The sequence below is a fragment of the Chiloscyllium punctatum genome, chromosome 15 (genome assembly GCF_047496795.1).
Source record: "Chiloscyllium punctatum isolate Juve2018m chromosome 15, sChiPun1.3, whole genome shotgun sequence".
Taxonomy (NCBI): domain Eukaryota; kingdom Metazoa; phylum Chordata; class Chondrichthyes; order Orectolobiformes; family Hemiscylliidae; genus Chiloscyllium; species Chiloscyllium punctatum.
In genome coordinates, this window is record NC_092753.1 from 93,040,431 (window position 1) to 93,065,284 (window position 24,854).

At 41.9% G+C, this 24,854-nt stretch overlaps 1 pseudogene; it reads right to left on the reverse strand.

Annotated features, from left to right (window-relative positions):
* Positions 1 to 1,653: 1,653 nt before the first annotated feature.
* Positions 1,654 to 21,321, reverse strand: LOC140485928 (E3 ubiquitin/ISG15 ligase TRIM25-like; annotated as a pseudogene).
* Between the last annotated feature and the right edge of the window lie 3,533 nt (positions 21,322 to 24,854).

Sequence of the window (24,854 nt, forward strand, 5' to 3'; positions counted from 1 at the left end):
TGCCAAACAGTATTAGTGAACCAGATAGGTTTCTTTCCCTGACCATCGGTAATGGTTTCATGGACACCATTAGACCCTTAAAGCCAGATTTTTATTGAATTCAAATTCAAACATCTCCCATGACAGAATTCAAACTTAATTCCCCAGACCATTACCTGGTCTCTGGATTAACAGTTGCATGATAATACCATGAGGTCATCACCTCCCTATTGGTTTAAGGCCTTGACAGCTAAATGCATGTCAATCAGTGGTGGAATGTTGAAAATTACAGATGCTCAAGAGATTACCGAACCTTTTCCATTTCGTGTTTTAATTTCAATTTATTATTCTGTAATTCATTACATTAAGGCCCACTCACATCATAGACATGAGCAAATGTTTACAACAATCCGATATTGCATTTCTTTTGTATTTGAGTGTTCACCACATTCCACATGAAAGAATCTACATAAACAATCTTCCTCACTTTAAAGCTACAAAACTTTTGAAACACCTTTAAACCTTAATCAGAATATACCTATATATTATACAGCATTCTTTCGTACATTTGCATTCTGACTGCATTGTAACTGACAGTCATTAAGTGTTTACAGATTATATAATGATTTGGAGATGCCGGTGTTGGACTGGGGTGTACAAAGTTAAAATTCACACAACAACAGGTTATAGTCCAACAGGTTTAATTGGAAGCACTAGCTTTCAGAGCACTGCTCATTCATCAGGTGGTTGTGGAGTATAAGATCGTAAGACACAGAATTTATAGCAAAAGTTTACAATGTGATGTGACTGAAATTATATATTGACAAAGACCTGGACTGTTTGTTAAGTCTCTCATCTTTTAGAATGAACATGTTGATTTCAGTTCTTTCATATGTAAATCACAGAACTTTTTTAAAGTTACATTCTCAAGTGAACTTTAACAATTGGTGTCATGTCGGCCCAGATAATGTATTAGAGGTGTGAGGACCCCTGTGTGAGACTGTCTGTGCCACAATGTTCAGACTGATTCTAATCTAAAAAAAATGAATTTACAGAACCTTGCATGGATTCATGCAGTTTTTGAGCAAAACAAAATGTAATTCTGTAAGTACAAATATTAATCTTTAGCACAGAATTAGTTATCCAGAAGTATATACTTGTGATCTTGAGTACGTGAGTTCAGATTTCACTGTGACACTTGAGAATTTGAGTTTAGTTTGAAACTAATTTGTGGAAATTAGATAGAAAACTGGGTGCCCATAACTCTTGGACCCAATTAATTCACCGATAGTCCTTAGGAAAAGATTTACTTGATCTGACCCATGTGTGACCATTTCAATGTTCTCTGAAACAAGGTGGACAAAGTCAGAAGTCACACACACCAGATTGTACTCCAACAGGTTTATTTGAAATCATGAGCTTTTGGAGCACTGCCCCTTCAGGTGAAGCTTGTGATACAAATAAATCTTGTGTCATGTGACTTCTGACTTTGTTCACCCCAGTCTAATACCAGTATCTCCACATCATGAAACAAGTTGGAAAGAAAAACTAGGGATGTCAGGGAATGGCAATATCACTGATTGCACATCACATGAAAGAATAATGAAAGAAAATGTCTTGGCTTTAAAACAAAGCCACAAACTGAGAGCGAACACTGAAAGAAATAAAAGTCTCTCAGGAATTCAGGCTTAGCTTAGAGTTGGCCTCACAGTGAAAAGCTGAATACACATGCCCACTAAATGTGGCCTCAAATGTGTGCAAATGTGTCAGTGAGTCAGCGACCTGGTGAAATGACACTGTTCCTGCATTGCAGTCTAATCGAACTCGGAACCTGTTAATGGAGAGGTCTGCTGAGATGTGTGTTTGCTTGTTATTGTGCCAGGCTGTCAAGGTGCTAAAACAGAGTTGTAAGCACCAGGCTTTGGAGGTTGTGCACAGATCAGAATTGCAACCTCTCATTTGTATAGTCCCGTATGCAATTCCTATTGCCCACTGATTACCCTTAGTTTCCACGTCCCAGGAGTGACATCCATCAAAGAAATTCTGCCTGCAGAGTATTTGGGAGTGGCTTTTGTACCTCAGTGGCTTATTTAGATAGGGTTGTTCCTTATCACTGTGCATCACTGATCTCAGATCATCAGACAGAACCAAGTGTTTATTTACCGTTTTTTGGATCCAGGGTCAACCATGACAACTCCACTAGATTAAAAATAATAGAATTTTCAGATTAATAATTGAGAGCTGCAGCATAACATTGACTGATATTTTGCCAGAATGTAACCTCTCACATTGCATTCTGCACATCTTTTTGTTAATTATTGTCTGTGTCAGTGAGTGCGTTTGACAGTTATGCAAACACTAATGATTGAATTCACTCATGCTTTGTCATAAGTTGGGCAATTCAAATGAACTTATTTGTAATGTAAAAGATAACACACCAGAACCAGCCAGTCTCCCTGAATCCCGTTGACTATCCTCAAGGCATGACTGATGGAATACTCCCCACCTGTCTGGATGAGTGCAGCTCCAGCAGTACTCAAGAAGCTCGACACCATCCAGGACAAAGCAGCCTGCTTTATTGGCACAACATCCACCACATTCAACATTCACATCCTTCACCATGAATGCACAGTGGTAGTATCTGCAAGATGTACTGCAGAAACTCACCGAGGTTCTGTCAAAAACACCTTCCAAGTTTGTGACCTCTAACACCTGGAGGGCTCAAGCAGTGGATTCATGGGATCACCACCAGCAAGTTCCACCTAAAGGTGCAACTATCAGGACTTAGAAATATATCACTGTCCCTTCATTGTCACTGGGTCAGAATCCTGGAAACCCCTCCACAACAGCACTGTAGATGTCCCGACATCGCCAGGTGTGCAGTAGTTCCAGATGGCATGTGGCTACCAACCTCTCAAGGGCAATTAGACATGGACAATAGCCCAGGAGGCCTGGGTTCAATTCCATCTGCTCCAGAGATGTATATTAGCACATTTGAACAGACTGAACAGCCAAATATCTATAAACTGGTGTCAATATGATGTTAGATACATGGAGTTCTGAAGAATACAGCCAGTAATACCCACATATCATGTACAAATAAAAAAAGATAGGCTGAGTGCCCTTCTTCTGCGTTGTAACAATTCTGTGATTTTATCGGGCTGTATTTGTTATCATTTTTCAAAGACCCATGCTATTTGGAGGAGGAAGAAAAGAATGATACATGAGGAAGAGGTAGTTAAGCAACACAGAAACCCAGCAAAGTCTACAACAGCAATCTAAACTTTTATGGCACAGTCACTGAACAAAGGTTTCTACAGCTGGAGTGTCATGATTTCTGGAATATGTGTTCCAGTGAATATGGATATAGAATTTTCCCATTTACATTTTACTAAAGAAGAAAACCGTGCAATTATGAAATACTTTTCAAAGTTCTTTGTTATCCTGCATGCATTACAGTCAGTGAGGTGCATGTGAAATGTATTACAGCTGTCATGTAGGCAAACGCTGCAATCAATATGTCAATGGCAAGGACCCACTGCAATGAAATAGACCTCTTTCATTGGTTTCCAGTTGTGGATTAGGTGCTAGTTAACAACAAAATTGCACAGCATCTAAAAGTAAAACGGAAAATGCTGGTGTAACTCAGTAACTCTTGAGATATTGGACTCGACATGTTAATTCTATTTCTCTTTCTACAGATACTGCCAGATTCGTTACATTTCTCCAATACTTGCTGTTTTCATTTCAAATTTCCACTATTCACAGTAATTTGCTTTTATTTGAATGCTTAAAGTTTGACTGCAGTCCAGTGCTTTGCAAGGTCAGGGTATTGTGGCGCAGTGCGTGAGTATCCACATCCACGCCAGAAAATATAGGTTCTAGTCTCACCTATCCCATCATGTCTGAAGAGGTTAATGAATGTTTTTTTTAATAACCTTTGACACCTACAATTAGCATCTCTATTTCTGGACATTCCTCAGCACACGTATAGATTCCCAGACCTGGCAGGTTTTGAAACTGTCATCCCTTCTGACTATTTCAGGTATGTGTTTGGAAAAGGTATTTAACTCTGTGGATCATTTATCCAGGAGTCCAGAATGGTCCCGTGGACAACTGTCATTGTTAAGATCAGAGATCAAGGCCTCTTGTAGTACAGTGCTAACATCCATATCTCTAGCCCAAGAGGTCTGGGTTCAAATCCCAACTGCTCCAGAGATGTATATTAACACATTTGAACATCATAATATCTATAAACTGGTGTCAATATGATGTAAGATACATGAACTTCTTAAGAATACGTTGGATCCCCCTGATTAATGCACAACCAAAGATTGAATCTCCTCTGTACTCAATATCGTTTTATAGCTTTAGATACATGTTGGGAGTTTAAAGTATCACACGGATATTAAATCGAAAGCCAAATCAGCTCAGAGCATTTACATGTCAAAAGCTTATAAGAGAAACAGCAATGGAAAAACGTCAAGCATTTTGTGACAGAAGTTAATGGATATTTTGGATTGTGCAGCAGAATTGTCAACCACAGATATGCTGAACTCAAACTAGCTAAGGTCCTTTCTTCCTATGATTCAATGCACCCACACCAAACTTAGAGATATTCCTCTTCGCATTCACAGTGACTGGTTAATCAATTCAGTCATCCTACTTATCTGTAGAAGTATTGTAATGAAGAGTTTACAAATTATTGGTGTATTAAGTGTCATATTAATGATAATGATATCATAGCCGATTGCTTGTCAGGGATTACTTAGTTCTTTGGGTTATCGTTTTCTTTTAATATTGTAGCATATTGTAACTTATGAAGCTGATACTACAGTGAACCAATTGACTTCTTTGTGTGTGCAGCACGCAGACGGGCAGAGCCACAACATTGTATACACACTGTATGTAGAGTCCTTAAAAATGAACTCTCTTAAAGGCAGATAAAAACATATTACTGAGGATGCTGGAATCTGAAACCAAAAGAGAAAATGCTGGAAAATCTCAGCAGGTCTGGCAACATCTGTAAAGAGAGAAAAGAGCTGATGTTTCGAGTCTAACTGACCCTTTGTCAAAGCCTTTGACAAAGGGTCAGTTAGACTCGAAACGTCAGCTCTTTTCTCTCCTTACAGATGCTGCCAGACCTGCTGAGATTTTCCAGCATCTTCTCTTTTGGTCTCTTAAAGGCAGGGTGCATATACAGCAACTCCTCCTTTCCAAATGAAAGTTGTTCTCATTCCTGATGAAGGGTTTATGCCTGAAACATTGACTCTCCTGCTCCTCGGATTCTGCCTGACCTGCTGTGCTTTTCCAGCACCACACTTTTTGACTCTGAACTCCAGCATCTGCAGTCCTCACTTTCTCCTCCTCTAACAAGTAAGTCAATGAGTCTTGATAGTGTACAGTTAATTTGCTGAAACTTCCAGATCTCATGATGGACACCTTGCTTGGAGGTATTTTGATTTGTACAAACATTCCACTGTTAGGAGTCATACCAGCTACAAAGGAAGATGGCTATCATTGTTGCAGCTAAATCATCGCAGCTCCAGGACATCTCTGCAGGAATTCCTCAGGGTAGTATCCTAAATCCAACCATCATTGGCTGCTTCATCAATGACATACCCTCTATGAGATCAGAAGTGGGGGTTTTCTCCTATGATTGTACAATGTTCAGCACCATTCATGACTCCACAGATACTGAAGCAGCCTGTGTCCTTATGCAGCAAGACCTGGACAACATTCCGGTTTGGCAATTGCCAAGCAATATTCCCACCACACAAGTGTCAGGCAATGATTATCTGCAGCAACACAGCATCTAGCCATCTTTCCTCACTATTCAATAGGTAAAAACAATAACTGCAGATGCTGGAAACCAGATTCTGGATTAGAGGTACTGGAAAAGCACAGCAGTTCAGAAAGCATCCAAGGAGCAGGAACATCGACGTTTCAGGCAAAAGCCCTTCATCAGGAATACAGGCAGAGTGCCTGAAGGGTGGAGAGATAAATGAGAGGAGGGTGGGGGTGGGAAGAAAGTAGCATAAAGTACAATAGGTGAGTGGGGGAGGGGATGAAGGTGATAGGTCAGGGAGGAGGGTGAAGTGGATAGGTGTAAAGGAAGATAGGCAGGTAGGACAAGTCATGGGGACAGTGCTGAGCTGGAAGTTTGGAGCTGGGGTGAGGTGGGGGGAGGGGAAATGAGGAAACTGGTGAAGTCCACATTGATGCCCTGGGGTAGTGTTCCGAGGCAGAAGATGAGGCGTTCTTCCTCCAGGCGTTGTGTGGTGAGGGAGCGGCGGTGAAGGAGGCACAGGACCTCCATGTCCTCATCTGAGTGGGAGGGGGAGTTGAAATGTTGGGCCACAGGGCGGTGTGGTTGATTAGTGCGGGTATCCCAGAAATGTTCCCCAAAGCGCTCTGCTAGGAAGCGTCCAGTCTCCCCAGTGTAGAGGACACCGCATTGGGAGCAATGGATGCAATAAATGATATTGGTGGATGTGCAGGTAAAACTTTGATGAATGTGGAAGGCTCCTTTCGGGCCTTGGATGGAGGTGAGGGAGGAGGTGTGGGCGCAGCTTGTGCAATTCCTGCGGTGGCAGGGGAAGGTGCCAGGACAGGAGGGTAGGTTGTTGGGGGGACGTGGACCTGACCAGGTAGTTACGGAGGGAACGGTCTTTGCAGAAGGTGGAAAGGGGGTGGGGAGGGAGATATATCCCTGGTGGTGTGGTCCGTTTGGAGGTGACAGAAATGTCGGTGGATGATTAGTATTACCATCATTGAATTCCCCCACTCTCAACATTATAGGAGTTACCATTGACTCGGCTACCCATATAAAATCAAAAGCAGGTGAGAGGATATGAATTCTGTGGCAAGTAACTCACCTCTACCACCTACAAAGCACAAGTCAGGAGTGTGATGGAATACTCCCCACTTCCTTGGATGAGTGCAACTCCAACAACACGCAAGAAGCTTAACAAGACTCAAGACGAAGCTGCCCACTTAATTGGGACTCCATCCACCATCTTTAATATTCAATTCTTCCAGCACCAATGCATAGTGGCAGCAATGTGCACCATCTACAAGATGCACTGCAGTTTTTCACCAAGGTTTTAACAGCAAAATCTTCTAAACATGTAAAGTCTACCATCTGGAAGAACAGGTGGAACGGATACATGAGGGTGTAAGCACCTGCAATTCCCCCTGCAAGGCACTCACCTTCCTGAATTGGATATATATCACCGTTCCTGCACTGTCCCTAGGGCAAAGTCCTGAAATTCCCTCAATAACAAGACTTTAGATGTGCTTACATGCCCATGCCCAACCCCATCCCCACCCGAGATTGCAGTGGTCCCAGAGGCTGCTGAACACCTCATTCTCTCGGGCAATTAGGGATGGGCAAAAGAAAGTGCTGAGCTAGCCAGCATACTTTACAGTCTCTGAACAAACCTTTTTAAAAAAGGTTTACTGTAGGGGAATCATCCTTCACAACATAATCCTCTTGAGGTAATATAAACGCACTTTTTGTTTCTCTTGATAATCTTTACAATGCATGTGCCTTCTGGCTGCCAACCCATGGTCTGACTGCTGGTATCTTTAGCGACAACATTGGTATTTTGCTGAACTCTGTTGTGGTTTCTATTTGACGATAGTTCTTGTGGGCAGTTCTTACTGGGAACAAAGAATAGATTAAGAGGATTCAGATCAACAGATGTTAAAGGGGTTACAATCAGTGATGGTGTAGGTTCAACAAGTAGTAACAGCAGTGTGTTCAGAACAGGCACTGACACTGACAATGTGCAGTCTACAGGCAATGACACAGTTGGTGTAAGATTACAGGCAGAGACGCAGACTATCTGTGTTGATATAGCAATAGTGAAGCAGGCGATTGGGGTGTGTTGATGATGCAATTCTTTGAATAGATGTACTGAGAGAACAGGAGGGACTGGTGTGGGACAGCTACAGGGTAGCTTTGCAGCTCTTGTGGCACAGTGATAGTGTCTCTACATCTGAACCAGAAGGCCTGAATTTAAGTCCCACCTGACATAAATAAATGTCCTAGCATGTTGCTTAAAATAACTGAACTGAGTAGCTAAGGGTCCTCTTGTGGAACAGTGGTAGTATCCCTATCTTTGAGCCAGCAGGTCAGTACTCAAGTCTCACTTAAAATCCCTGCAGTGCATAAGGAGGCCATTCAGCCCATTGAGTCTGCACCGACACTTCGAAGAGCATCCCAGCCTGACTCAGAACACTCATCCTTGTAATCCCACATGGGGTTTTTAACCATGGCTAATCCACCTAACCTGCACAGCTCTGGACAGTAGTAGGAACCCGGAACATCCAGAGGAAACCCACAGGGGAGAATGTACAAACTCCACACAGGCAGTCATCCGAGGTTGGAATCACAGTGCTAACCAATGTGGCACCTGCTCCAGAGATGTGTGGAAACATCTATAAACTACTTAATTAAAAAGATCTGGACTGAGTGGTTGATATACTATATCCTTAAAGAAAGCATCTAGATTTCTGTCCCACTGTTAGGACTGAATTTGAAGTTGACATTTGGGAACTGCTAATTGCCATTAACATGAGACCTGGGGCATGAAAGATGGAGCTCATTCAAATTTAAGTCTCACTTGCAAATATTATATTGGCTTCACTTTGTTTATGTGTGCATCATTATTATCTGTTGTGACTAACTTATTCAGAAAGTTAAGTGTCTTGGCATGCCTTAAAGTTGGCACATATTGACAGTCACAGGGGAATTCAGGACACTAACTATATTGTGGAAAAAACACAATTTTCTTTGTTAGTTCTTTGCTGAATGCTCATTTTTGTGTCTAATAGATTTTCTTTCACACACTTAGGGACATGGCAAAACCTCTAGTCTTAGCTAGATCTCCCTGCTCTGCATTGTAATGGACATTGTCTGAGCTCACTTGCAGTGGGGATAATTGAAATAATGATAGGTGAACTCAAAGCCCAAGAAGCACTCTACCAATCAACACCATGAGACAGACAGACAATAGAACAGTCCCAGACACTTCCCTTTAAGACCCTCTTACCTCAAGGGAGTATTCTCCAACGCAAGCATGCCAGTTCCCTCCCACATCACCTCTCCATAGCCTCATTTATTTCCTGTCCCAATCTTCACATGTCACTAAACCCTCTTCACGTCACTTCCTTACTGTTCACAAGTGCTGTCAGCCCTGTGGAGTCTCTCCTACAATTTCACTTTGGATTCCCCTTCATTACTAACTCATTCTGGCCACATCCAAATGCCCACGCAAGCTGCCATCTTCCTGCTCCTGCCTCCTCAAACAAGGAAACCTGCTGACCCTTCTCACGTTTGACTTGCACAGCCCACCTTCAAACTTGGGGGTGGTCATGAGATTCTCATGCACCGCCATCTTTATCTTGAAAGTAGGGCATTATTTTATTTAATTACAGGAATAAGTATTCATGGTGTGACAATGACCCTACCACAGGCCGGTGTGTGATTCAACTTGCTGCAAACACACTGCCATCTTCAGGTCTGCAAATCAACCCAAAGATGGGGACTGGAAAATTCACATCCCATTAAGTGGTCCTGCACCAATGTTTCCTGCTCTCTCAGGCTCCATCATACCCTTCCACTTTTAAACCTTTAAGACAGTTTCTGAGGATTCAAATGTAGCAGGGAAACAAGAGGGATAACAGGGAGTTAGAGGTTGGTTAGACTAGTCCCACAGTTCCTTCTTGCTCTGCTCTCATGAGATGTTATTTGCAATTGAGTTTAGATAGATTTGGCCTCTTGTCATTTCATAGTTTGGGATTTATTCCCATCTCCCATGCTTTTCTTGTGATAGTTTAGATTGTTGTTAAGAAATGCTGCTTAATGGGCCTGACTTCATCTGTGATGACTCAAAAGCAAGAGTTAATTGCATTTCCCATAACCGTGCATTACATTCCACCATTGGTTTGTATAAACAGTAAAGCTCATTGCTGTGGCTTATGCCAGACAGCCCAAAGCTGTGCCAATTAATATCTTAGCGATTCTGTCAAATGATCTCACCAAAGTTTTGCACAACTACAGAAATAGCATCTTTGCCCTATGCACCAATTGTGTTGCAATAAAGACTGACATATCATACAGAAGTGTAGGTGTATTATCTTCTGGTGACAAAGAAAGGTTTAGGATTTATTTGATGCTCTTTCTTTAATATGGAGGTTGGATACCATGATGGAGGTCAGATGAACGTCCCAGTAGACTGCTCCAAGCTGTGTAAAGCCTCATGCTGAGATGCCTTCATCTTTGCTGCCTCTGTTCTATCATAGTTAGGGTCCTGTCCATATGGATTTGCACTCACAGTCCACGTGACTGAGAACATACAGTCTGACCAGAATCCTTGCAGTGACTAACAATGCCTTCACTGACTTCAGACTTTACTAGTGTTAGCCAATTGTTCAGTCCACCTACACTCCCCTAAATTTCATTCTGAGCTGGTAGAGAATGGTCAGCAACTAACATGCAAGTTGTTTCTGATCCCTTTAAAGAACACTAGTTATGGAATGGGGTAAGTGTTCCTTCCTGCCACTAAACCAGGAGTGTATGTTGAAGAGAGAGTGTTAAATGGAGCAGTGAAATCCAGAACAGGAACTCTGGTATCAAATCAGTGCTACATATTGACTAATGTTATAATCTACCTTCACTGTATCCCATTGTAAGCTTCTAACACCCATGCTAACCCTCTCACCAACTGACATTCCATGTTGGCTCATCCAGAAGACTTATACTAATCTGCTATCCAGTTGGCATCAGAATTAACATCACAATATAGCCCATTTTTGATACGTAATTCTAGACTCCAGCTGTAGGCATCAGCCCTTCAGCATCCATCCTTCCAGCTTGTTGTAAACTTTCGAACTTCAACATGTTTTAAAATTTCTTGTCTAACTTCAGGTTCTGAGAATATCAGTCATAGCAAACACCTCCACATGGAGACAGAATCATGTGTTCTGGTTGCCAGAAATAAAGAAACTGCCAAAAGAAACGATGGAGAGAGAATATCTCTGGAACCTCAGGCTGATGTTCTGAATACATGGTTAAAATACATGGTTAAAAATCACACAACATCAGGTTATAGTCCAACAGGTTCATCAGATGGTTGTGAAGCAAGACCATAAGACACAGAATTTATAGCAAAAGATTTGGACATTTAAGCGACTGCTGCACTGGCACATGGAGAGCAGTGAGTTGAGGTTAAGTTATTATATTTTAAATTAGGATGTAAACCTCGGCACAACATCGAGGACCAAAGGGCCTGTTCTGTGCTGTACTTTTCTACGTTCTATGTTCTAGATTACAATGATGCAATGATACATTGAACAAACCTAGATTGTTAAATCTTCCATCTTTTAGAATGGATTTGCTGTTTTTGGTTCTTTAATATGTAAATCCCAGAACATCTTTCAAGTCACATTCTCAAGATAATTTAAGGTTTTACAACAAAAGGTGACATCTCAGCTCGGACATTACCTTAAAGGTGAGAGATTAGAGTTTATCTATATCTCAATCTTGAGTCAGACTGGTTCTATTTTCAAAGTGGAATTTACAAAAATTACATAGATTGACTGCCTGAATTGACTGTCTGCAGGTTCTGCATTTCAGTAGGGAGTCAATCCATGTAATATTTTGTAAATTCCTACTTCGGAAATAGAAACTCTCTGACTCAGGATCAAGACACAGACAGAATCTAACCTTATACCTTTAATGCATTTTCTGAGCTGAGCTGTCATCTTTTGTTATAAAACTTTAAATTATCTTGAGAATGTGACTTAAAAGAAGTTCTGGGATTTAAATATTAAAGAACCAAAACCAGCAAATCCATTCTAAAGATGGAAGTCTTAACAATCTAGGTTTGTTCAATGTATCATTGTATCACTGTAATCTTTTGCTATAAATTCTGCATCTTATGATCCTGCTTCACAACCACCTAATGAAGGAGCAGCGCTTCGAAAGCTAGTGCCTCCAAATAAACCTGTTGGACAATAACCTGGTGTTGTGTGACTTTTAACGTTGTCCACCCCAGTCCAACCCTGGCTCCCCCAAATTCTGAATATATGGGTTCACGTACCACCATGGCAGTTAGTGAAATTTGAATTCCATTTTAAAAATCTGAGGTGACAAGCAAGTCTAATGGGGACCATGTAACCATTATCCATTAAGGTAGAAGGCTACCTGGTTCACTAGCTGAAAATGTGTTGCTGGAAAAGCGCAGGAGGTCAGGCAGCATCCAAGGAGCAGGAGAATCGACATGAGCCCTTCTTCAGGAATGAGGAAAGTGTGTCCAGCAGGCTAAGATAAAAGGTAGGGAGGAGGGACTTGGGGGAGGGGCGTTGGAAGTGCAATAGGTAGAAGGAGGTCAAGGTGAGGGTGATAGGCTGGAATGGGGGTGGGGCAGAGAGGTCAGGAAGAAAGTTGCAGGTTAGGAAGGCGGTGCTGAGTTCGAGGGATTTGACTGAGACAAGGTGGGGGGAGGGGAAATTAGGAAACTGGAGAAATCTGAGTTCATCCCTTGTGGTTGGAGGGTTCCTAGGCGGAAGATGAGGCGCTCTTCCTCCAACCGTCATGTTGCTATGGTCGAGTGATAGAGGAGTCCAAGGACCTGCATGTCCTTGGTGGAGTGGGAGGGGGAGTTGAGGTGTTGAGCCACGGGGTGATTGGGTTGGTTGCTCCGGGTGTCCCAGAGGTGTTCTCTGAAACGTTCCAAAAGTAGGCGCAATATAGAGGAGGCCACATCGGGTGCAGCGGATGCAATAAATGATGTGTGTGGAGGTGCAGGTGAATTTGTGGTGGATATGGAAGGATCCCTTGGGGCCTTGGAGGGAAGTAAGGGGGGAGGTGTGGGCGCAAGTTTTGCATTCTCCTGCTCCTTGGATGCTGCCTGACCTGCTGCGCTTTTCTAGCAACACATTTTCAGCTCTGATCTCCAGCATCTGCTGTCCTTACTTTCTCCTATCTGGTTCATTAATGTCCTTTAAGGAGGGAAATCTGCTGTACATACCCAGTCTGGCCTACATGTGACTCCAGCCCCTCAGCAATGGTTGACTCTTTGAGTCAATTAGAGATTGGCAAGAAGTGCTGCCCTAGCCATAGATACCAGCGATGCCCACATCCCATGAACAGTTTGACTACGATTGAAGGTATTAAGGATGAAGATGTTCTGTGACCTACATTGACACAATTGTGCTTATATCGGGATGTGTGACAGACGGAGAATACTATGCCAGATTGTGCCGACAGCAGCAGGAGAAGGGGAGATTAATATTGATTTATAACCATTGGATGTCATTTTTTATTTATTGACAAGACAGTGAATGCGTTCGGTAGAGTTTATGATGAGCTGAGGTTGTAGATTACCAGTGTAAGGTGTTCACTTGGTGTGTTTAATGTATATTTCCCAATCCACTTATAATCAATGAATGTTTGTGTGTCACCTCACAGTCTGAGTGACTGTGTCTGACTGTACATTCCCCATGGTTTTCTTGAAAATTCCCAAGGCTGCAAAACCGACAGTGGAAATTTGTTGTCAGTCTTTTCGTTAAAGGAAATTTAGATTCCCACTTATTTGAGGAAGGTGTGGGCTTGCTCAGTTGCTCCTTGTATGGGGCAAACTCATTGGATTAGTTGATCCTTTCCTACCTGCTGCCTTCACACAGTCATACATCTGGATTAGTTCCTCTAAGGCTGCAAAATACTTTTTCAATTCCTCCCACATCTTTTTGAGATAGGTTCAAATCAGGCTTTTGAGCATCTGGAAATGAGATCGTCTGAATTTCAGTAAATCTGCAGTGAGAGAAATGTGGTATTTTAATCCATAGCAAATTTTGGATAGAAATTCAAGCTTAAGTAGCGGATCATTGTAATGACTAATGTTCTTCCTGAACTTGACTAGCAACCTAGACTGAAAAGGTTGGAAACCAAGGATTTTCAGCTACCCATTCAGTCACAATGATTTCTGTATTTGTTATTCTTTCAGCTCCCATCAGAAATTTAAAAGCCATCTGCATTCCAGTTCATTGCCACAGGAACAGACTGAAAACAATTGTGAAGAAAGGACTGGATGAACTGGATTCAGACCGACAAAATCGGAAAAACCTTATTTGAGAAAGCACTGAACACATTGAGAGACTATGTTGGGAAAGCAGACAGTGGAAGTATGCACCGTAAAGGGTTAATTGAGGTTGAACAAATAGCCCAACTGCATCATCAGTGATGTCAAACGGAGTCAGATCTGGAATCTGAGGGAAGAAGTTCTAATGGAATCTTGCTCAGGTTTATCTATGTTGTTGCTTTGCACCAGCATCAATTCAATTTCCCCTCTATTAAAGGCACCCAGAGCCCACTCAGGAAATTTAAAGCAAGTTGAGGTATCTCAGACAGTGCACAAATCTCCAATCACTTTAACCAGCTGGACCTGTAGGCACCACCAGATTTGCATGTGGCAGAGTCTGAAGACTGTGCATTGGGATAATCAGCCGTGTCAGAATCTATCGACCTGACGGAAGAAAGTCACCCTCAAGGAAGCTGCAGTGACCACCATGAGAACGTGCAAATGTCTGACTCAAAAATGATACATTATCAACTGAGATATCCACGTAATGAGGTGCTACCTAAATGGAAATGCTTCCTCAACTAATCCCTGCAAATACCTCATTTATGTATTATTGATAATAAGTTATTGAGAAGAGGGAAAGATAGGCCCCATCACTGAAACTGAATTTCCCTCTGGACTGCAAGCCCTTGAGATGCTTCAAGATAGTAATTTAAAATCCATCATCAAGATGGTTTACATTATGGATTTCCAATCTTTAACTCTTCTCCCTGAAGATTCCCACAAGTGACAGAAAAGGACCTACCTGGAAAGGAGCTGCTTGGAATTCTGCAAGTAAGACGAGAGGAGGTTAAATCATTGAAATAGCAAATCAGCACTCAGTTGAATAAAACAAAAGTGAATGAGATTAAAGATAAAGATTTGAGCATTTAATGGCAGGGTAGAGTACGTCACAGTTTTGGAATAACGGAAGATTTCTCGATCAGACATTTTGAGGTCAGGTTTGAGGCAGCAGCAACAACCTGACAGCAGCAGGAATCTGCAAATAATTCATCGCAGTTTTATTCATCACAAAATCACAAAATATTTGTGGACAGGAGAGACCATTTGCCCAGAAGAGCTCACATGAGGAAAAAGCTTCAGGGCTACAGCATGCAGCTTGTTCAGAAACAATGCTAAAGTGTTTTTGTCCTCTGTTTCCACTATTGTGCATTCATTTCACATCATTAGTCATAAACTTATCTATTACTTGTTTGAACTGGGTATCTTTTGACTTTAAGTCATTTTCTGGCCTTGTCCTTTCCACACCATTTCGTAACTCTCCCAACATGGAAACATCTCCAGAGTCATAGAGTCATAGAATTGTGCAGAATTGAAACAGGCACTTCAGGCCAACTTATCCATGCCAACTAGATATCCAAAACTAATCTAGTCCTATTTGCCTGCGCTTGGCCTATGTCCCTCTAAACCATTTTTATTCATATATCCATCTAGATGCCTTTTAAATGCTATAATTGTACCAGCCTCCACCACTTCTTCTGGCAGCTCATTCCATACACGCACCACCCTCTGCATGGAAAGTTTGCCCCTTATGTCCTTTTTATATCTTTTCCCTCTCACCCTAATCCTATGCCGTCTAATTCTGGACTCTCCACCCCAGGGCAAAAGGGGAATTTATCCTATCCATGCCTCTCATGATTTTATAAATCTGTAGAAGGTCACTCTCAGCCTCCAACCCTCCAGGGAAAACAGTCCCAGCCTATTCAGCCTCTCCCTATAGCTCATATCCTCCTACCCTGGTAACATCCTTGTAAATCTTTTCTGAAACCTGTCAAGTTTCACAACATCCTTCCGATAGGAGGGAGACCAGAATTGCACATAATATTCCAAAAGTGGCCTAACCAATATCCTGTACAGCTGTAATATGAACTCCCAACTCCTTTACTCAAGGCTCTGACCAATAAAGGAAAGCATACTAATGACCTTCTTCACTATCCTATCTACCTGCAACTTCACTTTCAAGGAGCTATGAACCTGCTCTCCAAGGTCTCTTTGTTCAGCAACACTCCCTAGGACCTTACCATTAAGTGTATAAGTCCTGCGAAGATTTGCCTTTCTAAAATGCAGCAACTCACATTTATCTAAATTAAACTCCATATACCATTCCTCAGCCCATTGGCCCACCTGATCAAGATCCTGTGGTACTCTGAAGTAACCTTCACTGTCCACTATACTTTCTATTTTGGTGTCATCTGCAAACTTACTAACTGTACTTCCTGTGTTCACATCTAAATCACTTATATAAATGACGAAAAGCAATAGATGCAGCACTGATCCTTGCGACACACCACTGGTTACAGACCTCCAGTCGGAAAGACAAGCCTCCACCACCATCCTCTGTCTTCTACCTTTGAGCCACTTCTGTATCCAAGTGGCTAGTTCTCCCTGTATTCCATGTGATCTAACCTTGCTAACCAGTGTCCTTGTCAAATGTCGCCTTACTGAAGTTTATATCGATCATATCCATTGCTATGTCCTCATCGTTCCTCTTCAATACTTCTTCAAAAAGCTCAATCCTACCAAAGTTGCAACCACAGTGGGCATACTGCATAGTTTAGATTAGATTAGATTACTTACAGTGTGGAAACAGGCCCTTCAGCCCAACAAGTCCACACCGCCCCACCGAAGCGCAACCCACCCATACCCCTGCATTTACCCCTTACCTAACACTATGGGCAATTTAGCATGGTCAATTCACCTGACCTGCACATCTTTGGACTGTGGGAGGAAACCGGAGCACCCGGAGGAAACCCACGCAGACATGGGGAGGACGTGCAAACTCCACACAGTTAGTCGCCTGAGGCAGGAATTGAACCCGGGTCTCTGGCGCTGTGAGGCAGCAGTGCTAACTACTGTGCCACCATGCCACCCATCCTCCTCTGTCATCCTTTCAATCATTGTTCAGTGAAATGATGTTCATCTCACTGAATACAACTCTTCCCTATTTAACCATAGCCAGAAAATCTCCAACAGTGGCCTCTTTTCCTATTCTTATACTGTCACTTTGTGATTCACCAGAGGATCCACTCTTGTGTTTCTTGGCTGTCACAAAGCTAGTCTCTTCTTTTCTAAAAGCTGTTCCTTGGCTCAAGGAGACTCTGTCCTTGATTTTTTTCAGAGGGGCAATAAACCGGGCTGGGCTCCAATCAGTTTGGTACAGAGATGAAAAGGGTTTTGAGAGATTTTTTATTTATATGTAAACAGATGAGACTTCAGGCCAAAGTGATCATGTTTTAAAAGTGACCTGTATAATGGAAGGGGAGTGGTCAGCTCTTTAGCTAAGCAGTAGTTCAGTCTTGAACTGGTAAGGAGTTCAACAGGGAGCTGTGGAAACTCTCTTCCCCTCTCTCTTTCTGCCCTTCATCTTCAACCTGTAATCATCTGTTCCATTTATACTGGTTTTTAAAGGGAGTTTGCTTATTGGGACTGTTGTGTATATTTGGACCAGCATAATTAAGTCTAGTTGGATAGGTTGAGTTCTGTAGGGGTTCTTTATTCTGTTTTTTGTGTTTCATTGTGTATTTTGTGAATAAATTTTTGTCTGTTTTAAAATCTAGTAGTCAACCTAGCTAACTTAATCTGGGTAATTTTCACTGTACATTTACCAAAACAAATTGCAAAGTTATGGTCTGAGCTGCCTGCTGAAGAAGGTTTTGAGTGGTCTAGCTTAGTCCGTAACATGGTCCTTTTTGGGCAAATGCTACCTGTTTACAGTATCTTTGCCAGGCAGTGATCTGGGGTCAATGTCCACGGGGATAATGCACAGATCTACCCTACTGGGTACTTCTTTCAATATCTCCATATCTATCTGACTGCCTTGTAATAGCCACAATTTCCTCTCAGGTAAATATTGGGAAGATAGCTGTAATCTTGGCACCAACTCCATGCCTTGACTATTGATTCCACCTGTCTATTTAGCGATCATCTCCAGCTGAACCAGAATGTTTCTAAAACTTGTGTGTCTTTTCAAACCTACTTTCCAAACCTGTTGTCTCTCTCATTATAATGTTCTTACATGCCCCTCGCCTAATATCACCTGTCTGCTCTCCTCTCCTAGCTCAGTTTGTTTGTCCGCTCTAACCCTCACCCAAATATCTTTTCAGCTTCAGACTCAATTGCTCCAACGTTCTCTTGGCTGGCCTCACATTCTTGGCTTGCAGTAAATTCAGGTGAAACCAAAATTCTTCCTCTTCTACTGCACCATGTACTAGCCACCATTCCGCATTCCGGTGTGATAACCATTGGCTTTTGGTTCCTCCAAATCTTCAGATTATCACCCATCCATAACCTTGGTCTTCCTTATTCATGTGATTTGTTACAGTTTTTTATCTGCTCTGGTGACAGATCTCTGCCATGGCAGCTAAAAAGAAAGGTTGTGTCTTCCCTGAGGAAGATTCAGCAGGATCCCTTCTTACCATTCGCATTTGTTTAGTCATGGTGATAAGACAGTAGTTCTGGACATTGTAAAGCAATAGATTTGGTCTTACCTCAATGATGTCAATAGTTTCAAGAGTTTGCAGGCACAGTTGAAAAAAAAAAGGAGGTATATCTATCTTACTTTACATGAATTCACAATGTCTGAAAGTACATTAGAGTAAATTAGATGATTTCTGGAATAAAGTCACAATTATAAAGTAGGAATGCAATCAAATTGTGCAGGTTTATTTGAGTGATGTGGATTTTTATGTAAGTCTTAGCTAAGACAGTAGGGATAATTCCTATTTGCTTCTAAAAATAGTGCCAGAGAATCCTCAGAGAGAGGTAACTGGTGGAATATCACAGCACGGGTGAGGGTGCGAAGGTGGGACTAACATGGTAACCTCAGATGCTAGAGCAATTCAACCTATGCGTTTGGAGGAGTGTGGTGCTGGAAAAGCACAACAGGTCAGGCAGCATCTGAGGAGCAGGAGAATCAACATTTTGGGCATTCCTGATGAAGAGCTTATGCTCAAAACATCGATTCTCCTGCTCTTTGAATGCTGCCTGACCTGCTGTGCTTTTCCAGCACCACACTCTCGACTCTGATCTCCAGCTCTGCAGTTCTCACTTTCTCACTGTTTAGAGGAACTGTGCATTGCAAACCAACTAACCAACCTGACTAGCCCCTGACTGCTTGCTATATGTCTAGTTGGAAGAGGTAAAACTGACTCCATACTAACAAGTCATTAATTCCATTCCAGTCCGAGGCACCAATGCCTACATAACAAGAACTTCAATTTATGAAATGCTTGAGAGAAATCCCAACAACATGGTTTGGTGCAAATTAAAGTAAATCTTTTTCAGTTGTTTGTTTGGATTCAAGTTGGTGACCGAGTGTCTCTAGAATTGCTACACATTAATGTCAGTGACTTTAAAAATTGAGGGAATGCAAGAGAAAAGCAGCATAAATAAATGGCGTTACCTGAATAAAGGAGAGACCATCTTCTTGCAGCAGATTCTGTGCTTCATCTTCGAGCGATTTAATCTGTTCCATCACCTTGATCAACCCTTCTGAACAGTTCCGAACCTGTGAGAGCACTCGGAGTTCCTCCTCGTCAATCAGACTCAGTATGTATTTTTCATCATCTTCCCAATGGTTCCTCCATTCAAAGAACCTCTTCAGAAGATCTTTCACCTCTTTGACGAGTTTCTAAAAATCCAACCTACATTCTCATGGTCTCTATGAACACAGGCATTGTACAAGTATCAGGCAAATTATTTTGGACATACAGAGAACCGTATTGTATTAGACTGACTGGAGGTGACACGATGGCTCAGCGGTTAGCACTGCTGCCTCCCACCCCCAGGGACTTGGGTTCAATTGTACCCTCAGGCGACTGTCTGTGTGGAGTTTGCACATTCTCGTGTCTGCGTGGATTTCCTCCTACAGTCCAAAGATATGAAAGTTAGAGGGATTGTCCATGTTAAGTTATCCATAGTGTCCAGTTGAGGTGGATTAGACATGAGAAATGCAAGATTACAGGGATAGGGGGTGGGATGCTGTTTGGAGGGGTACAGTCGACTGAATGGTCTGCTTCAACATTGTAGGGGCTTAAATGAGATTAGTAAGCACCAACTACTGTGATGATTCAAAATTGTTTTAGATTTTAAAGGCAGTACAAGCAGAAATATCTGAGAGGTGTGTGAGGCTGGAGAGGAATACAGGGATAAGAAGAGGGAAATATCATGGTAGAATTTGAAAACAAGGATGGGAATTTTGAAAACAAAATATTACTTGACCAAATACCAATGCAGGATAACAAACATGTATCCAGTAGGAGAATAGGAATAGCTACATATTAAAACACAGGCAAAGATGTTTTGCGTGACCTCAGGTTTACAACTGGTAGAATGTGTGAAACCAACCAGACAGCACTAGACAAAAGACATTTCATAAATATATCAATCTTCCATAAATCTCCAACAGGGCCAATCTAACAACGAAAGAGTATTTGTTGAAGTGAACATTTACTCCACTTAGAGAGATATCCCATTACTTAATAGTCCCTAACTTTATTTCAGTTTCTGATTTCTGCAAGTCTTGCTGTTTGATGGAACAATTCTGGTGAACTGTCTGAAGTTTCACAATTTCTCTCTTCAATTCTTCCTATGGAGACAACATTTTAAATTAGAGTTTTGAATGAGAATTTTCAGGAAAATGATTCAATGCCAGTGGGTATGCATAGTAAATGACACAAGAACATACATTAATTAAAGCTTCTGCCTCATCAAGGCTCACCATTGTATGGGATCTGTGCTTGCCAAGGAGTCCACATGAAGCACACACACACAGTCCATCAACAGTACAGAAGAACTCAGGAGTCTTCTTATGGTCTGGGCACTTTCTATGAGTAAGGTCAGCCAGGGGGTTGACTAGTTTGTGATCTTTGAAGATCTCTTTTATCAAATGTGGCCTCAAATGGAAGGAACAGAAAGAGGATTCGCATTTCAGACAGGTCTTCTCAGCTGGGTACTCACTATCGATGCAATGATCACAGGGGACAGTGGGAGTGCTTATCTTCGGAATGGGCTTCGAGGTGAATGTTTGATGGCACTGCGGACATCTGAACCCATCCTGATCGACCTCTTGAGTCCAAACATCCTCAATGCATTTGCGGCAGAAGCTGTGTTGGCAGGGCAAAGAGACGGGGTCTTGGTGCACCTGGTGACACACAGCACAGTTCAACTCTTCTTCCACAGCTGTGGCTTCCATCCTTCTCAGCTTCCCAAACGTGAAACTTCACATTGTACACCTTGGTTTTATAGGAATGGCGAGTGAAACCCTACCCAGAGCGATTGCATATTAGTTACAGTTTCTCTTTCCCCATTTAATTAACCTCTGCATCGTGTCATGCCAATTTGATAACCACAGTAGAGAATTCCAAAGTCAGAGTTCAGAAAAAGAACGTTGTTGGGAAATATTCCCTAAAGTCAATCTTTTCTTCATTCTGTTTTGCAATCTTCAAATTTAGAAGCAATACTGAAAGTCTGAAAAGGATGGAAAGCAGGGAGGTTTTTGTTTTAAATGATACGAATGTGTAGTATTCAGTGACAACTGGTTTATGCTGTCACAGGAGGCACTTTTTGGATTTAGAGACCATCTCCAAACAGACCAGACGGGATCAAAACTTTTTAAAAACCAAGTTGATTTATGAAATCACTGTTTTAAACTGATATGATGCGAACAGTAACAATGTGGAGACTAAATGTACAGGAGAAACTCAACAGCATTGGTGGACAGAGAAACAGAATTAATGTTTTGAGTCCAGTCTGATGATTTTGAAGAATCTTATAGGACTTGAAATATTAGCTCTGTTTCTCTCTCCCCATTAGCTGCCAGGTTCCAGCTTTTTCTGTTTTTATTTCAGATGTCCAGCATCCACGGTATTTTGTTTTTATTATAAAAATGTAGAGGAATGCATTAAGATTTACAGTTGTATCCAGAGTTGAATGTGCAATTTAAATCACCTGTGCCATGTGAAACTAAAAATAAGTTCAACAAATAGTGTTGAATCTCTATTCCATCACTATGTTTGCAGTACAGCATTGTTTGAACTAGTTAATCCACTATTTAACCAGGTTGAGTAGAAATAAATATTTTATTTTACTGCTGCTATGGTTGGAGATGCTGGAGATCTGAAACAGTAAGAGATATTGCTGGTGAAACTCAGCAGTTCTGGCAGCATCTGTAGGAGGAAAGCAGCATTCATGTTTCAAGTCCAGTCCCGTTCTGATGAAGACTCAAAGCATTAACTCTGCTTTCTTCTCACGGATGCTGCCAGACCTGCTGAGTTGCACCAGCAATTTCTGTTTTTATATCTACAAAAATTGGCTTAGTACAGTGAAACGTGATCTACATTTTTTTGATGCAAAACCACAACTTTGTGAGATTTCACCTCATACCAAAGAAGCAATAGGAGTGAAGAAGAATTTGACTAGATAGTTCAATGAGCTTATTCCCACGCAGTCACATTGCAATTAAGCATGACAGCTTCAACACTGTGTCTTTTTCATCCACTACATTAGATTAGATTCCCTACAGTACGGAATTGGGCCTTCAGCCCAACAAGTCCACTCCGACCCTCCGAAGAGCAACCCACCGAAACCCATTTGCCCACCCTATAATTACCCTGACTAATGCACCTAACACTATGGGCAATTTAGCATGAGCAATTCACCTGACCCGCACGTCTTTGGGCTGTGGGACAAAACCCCGCACCTGAAGGAAACCCACGCAGACACGGGGAAAATGTGCAAACTCCACACAGACAGTCACCCAAGGAGAGTCCCTGACACTGTGAGGCAGCAGTGCTAAACACTGAGCCTACGTACCACTCATTATCCTATCAAACATGTCATCTCCTTGGAGAAATGAAATGAAATTTTTAAAACAATTCAACAAAGATAGAATTTGGAAAAATCTCCAACTAGTCCCAAAGATGAATAGACCCCAAAATGTACAAGGAAGACTTCGCACAGCATTTCATTTAATGGTAATCAGACTTCTTTCTGAACATGTCCAGTTCCTTTTTGAATCAATAAAAGAAAGATTTGTGTTTATACAATGTTGTTCATGACCGGAGAGCAGGGGCAGCTTTACAAACAATGAAGTACATCTTTTTGAAAGATGGTGACTGCTGTAATGTAGAACAACTGCCTTCCAACTAACGCACAGCATGAATCCCTGAGTAGTGATGGGCAAGCAACTCCCCAAATAATGGGGGAAACACTACTTAGCTGCTTCTAGACTCCATTGCTTCCTCAAGATAGACAATGCTGCCTATTTCAATGACACCAGCACAGAAAGCATCCCATCTCGATTCATCATAGCTTGATGAAGGGGCAGCATGGTGGCTCAGTGGTTAGCACTGCTGCCTCACAGTGCCAGGGACCAGGTTCGATTCCAGCCTTGGACAGACTGTCTGTGTGGGTTTCCTCCTGGTGCTCTGATTTCCTGCCACAGTCCAAAGATGTGCAGGTTAGATGATTTGACCGTGCTAAATTGCCCATAGTATAAGGTGCATTAGTCAGGGGTAAATATAGAGTAGGGGGATGGGTCTGTGTGGGTTATGCTTCACAGGGTCGGTGTGGACCTGTTGGGCCAAAGGGCCTATTTCCAAACTGTAGGGAATCTAATCTAATCTTGATATAGAACATAGAAGAACATATGTCAATTGGTCTGCTCAAGAAATTACAGAGTGAACGCAATCCAGTTCATCACAAAAGCCCGCCTTGCTTCCATGGACTCCATCTATACTTCCCTCTGTCTCAGGAAAGCAGCCAACATAATCAAAGATCTCTCCCACCCCAGGTATCCTCTCTACTTCCCGCTTCTAACGGGCAGAAGATCCAAAAGTTTGAAAATATGCGCCAACAGATTCAAACTTCTTCCCCGCTGTTATCAAACTTATGAATGGAGCTCTCATTTATTAGAATTGATGTTTATCTGCACCTTCTCTGTAACTGTAACACTATATTCTGCATTCGTCTCTACTGTAAGGTATGATTTGTCCGGATTACAGGCAAAGCAATGCTTTTCACTGTATCTCAGTACAGGTGACAATAATAAATCAGATTAAATTAAATCAAATCAAAAACCATCCTATGTATCTGTTGAATGATTGCCTGAACCTGAATTGAATCTATGCAGAGGCAGCAAGAACAATTGTTTACAATTAACTTTAAAAACTTCCAGCAGTTTAGGTTTCTCTGTGATATATAATGAATTTTAAAAAGCTACTTGTAATTTTGAGGTCAAATTTAGCTCAGTTGAGAACACTCTTGCCTTTACATCAGAGTTGGCATCTCACTCCACAGAACTAGAGGGTATAGGTTAAAGGTGAGAAGGGAGAGATACAAAAGGGTCCAGAGGAGCAGAAAGTGATGAGTGTCTGGAATGGGCTGACTGAGGTGGTGGAAACAAGTACAATTTTGTCATTTAAGAAACATTTGACAGGTAATTGGATGGTATAGGTATGGAGGGATATGGACCAAATTCAGGCAAATGGGACTAGTTTAATTGTGAAAACTAGGCAGCATGGACAAGTTGGGCCCAAGGACCTTTTCCCATCATGTAGACCTCTATGACAGTCTTTGACCTGAGCACACATCCAGATTGATATTTCAGTGCAGTGCTGAAGAGAGATTGAGAAGATCTTGGCACTATGTCCTATCGCCACTGGATATCTTAAAGCATCTAAAACCAATGCAGTGTGTGAGGTGTGGTCACTATGGTGATATCGGTAA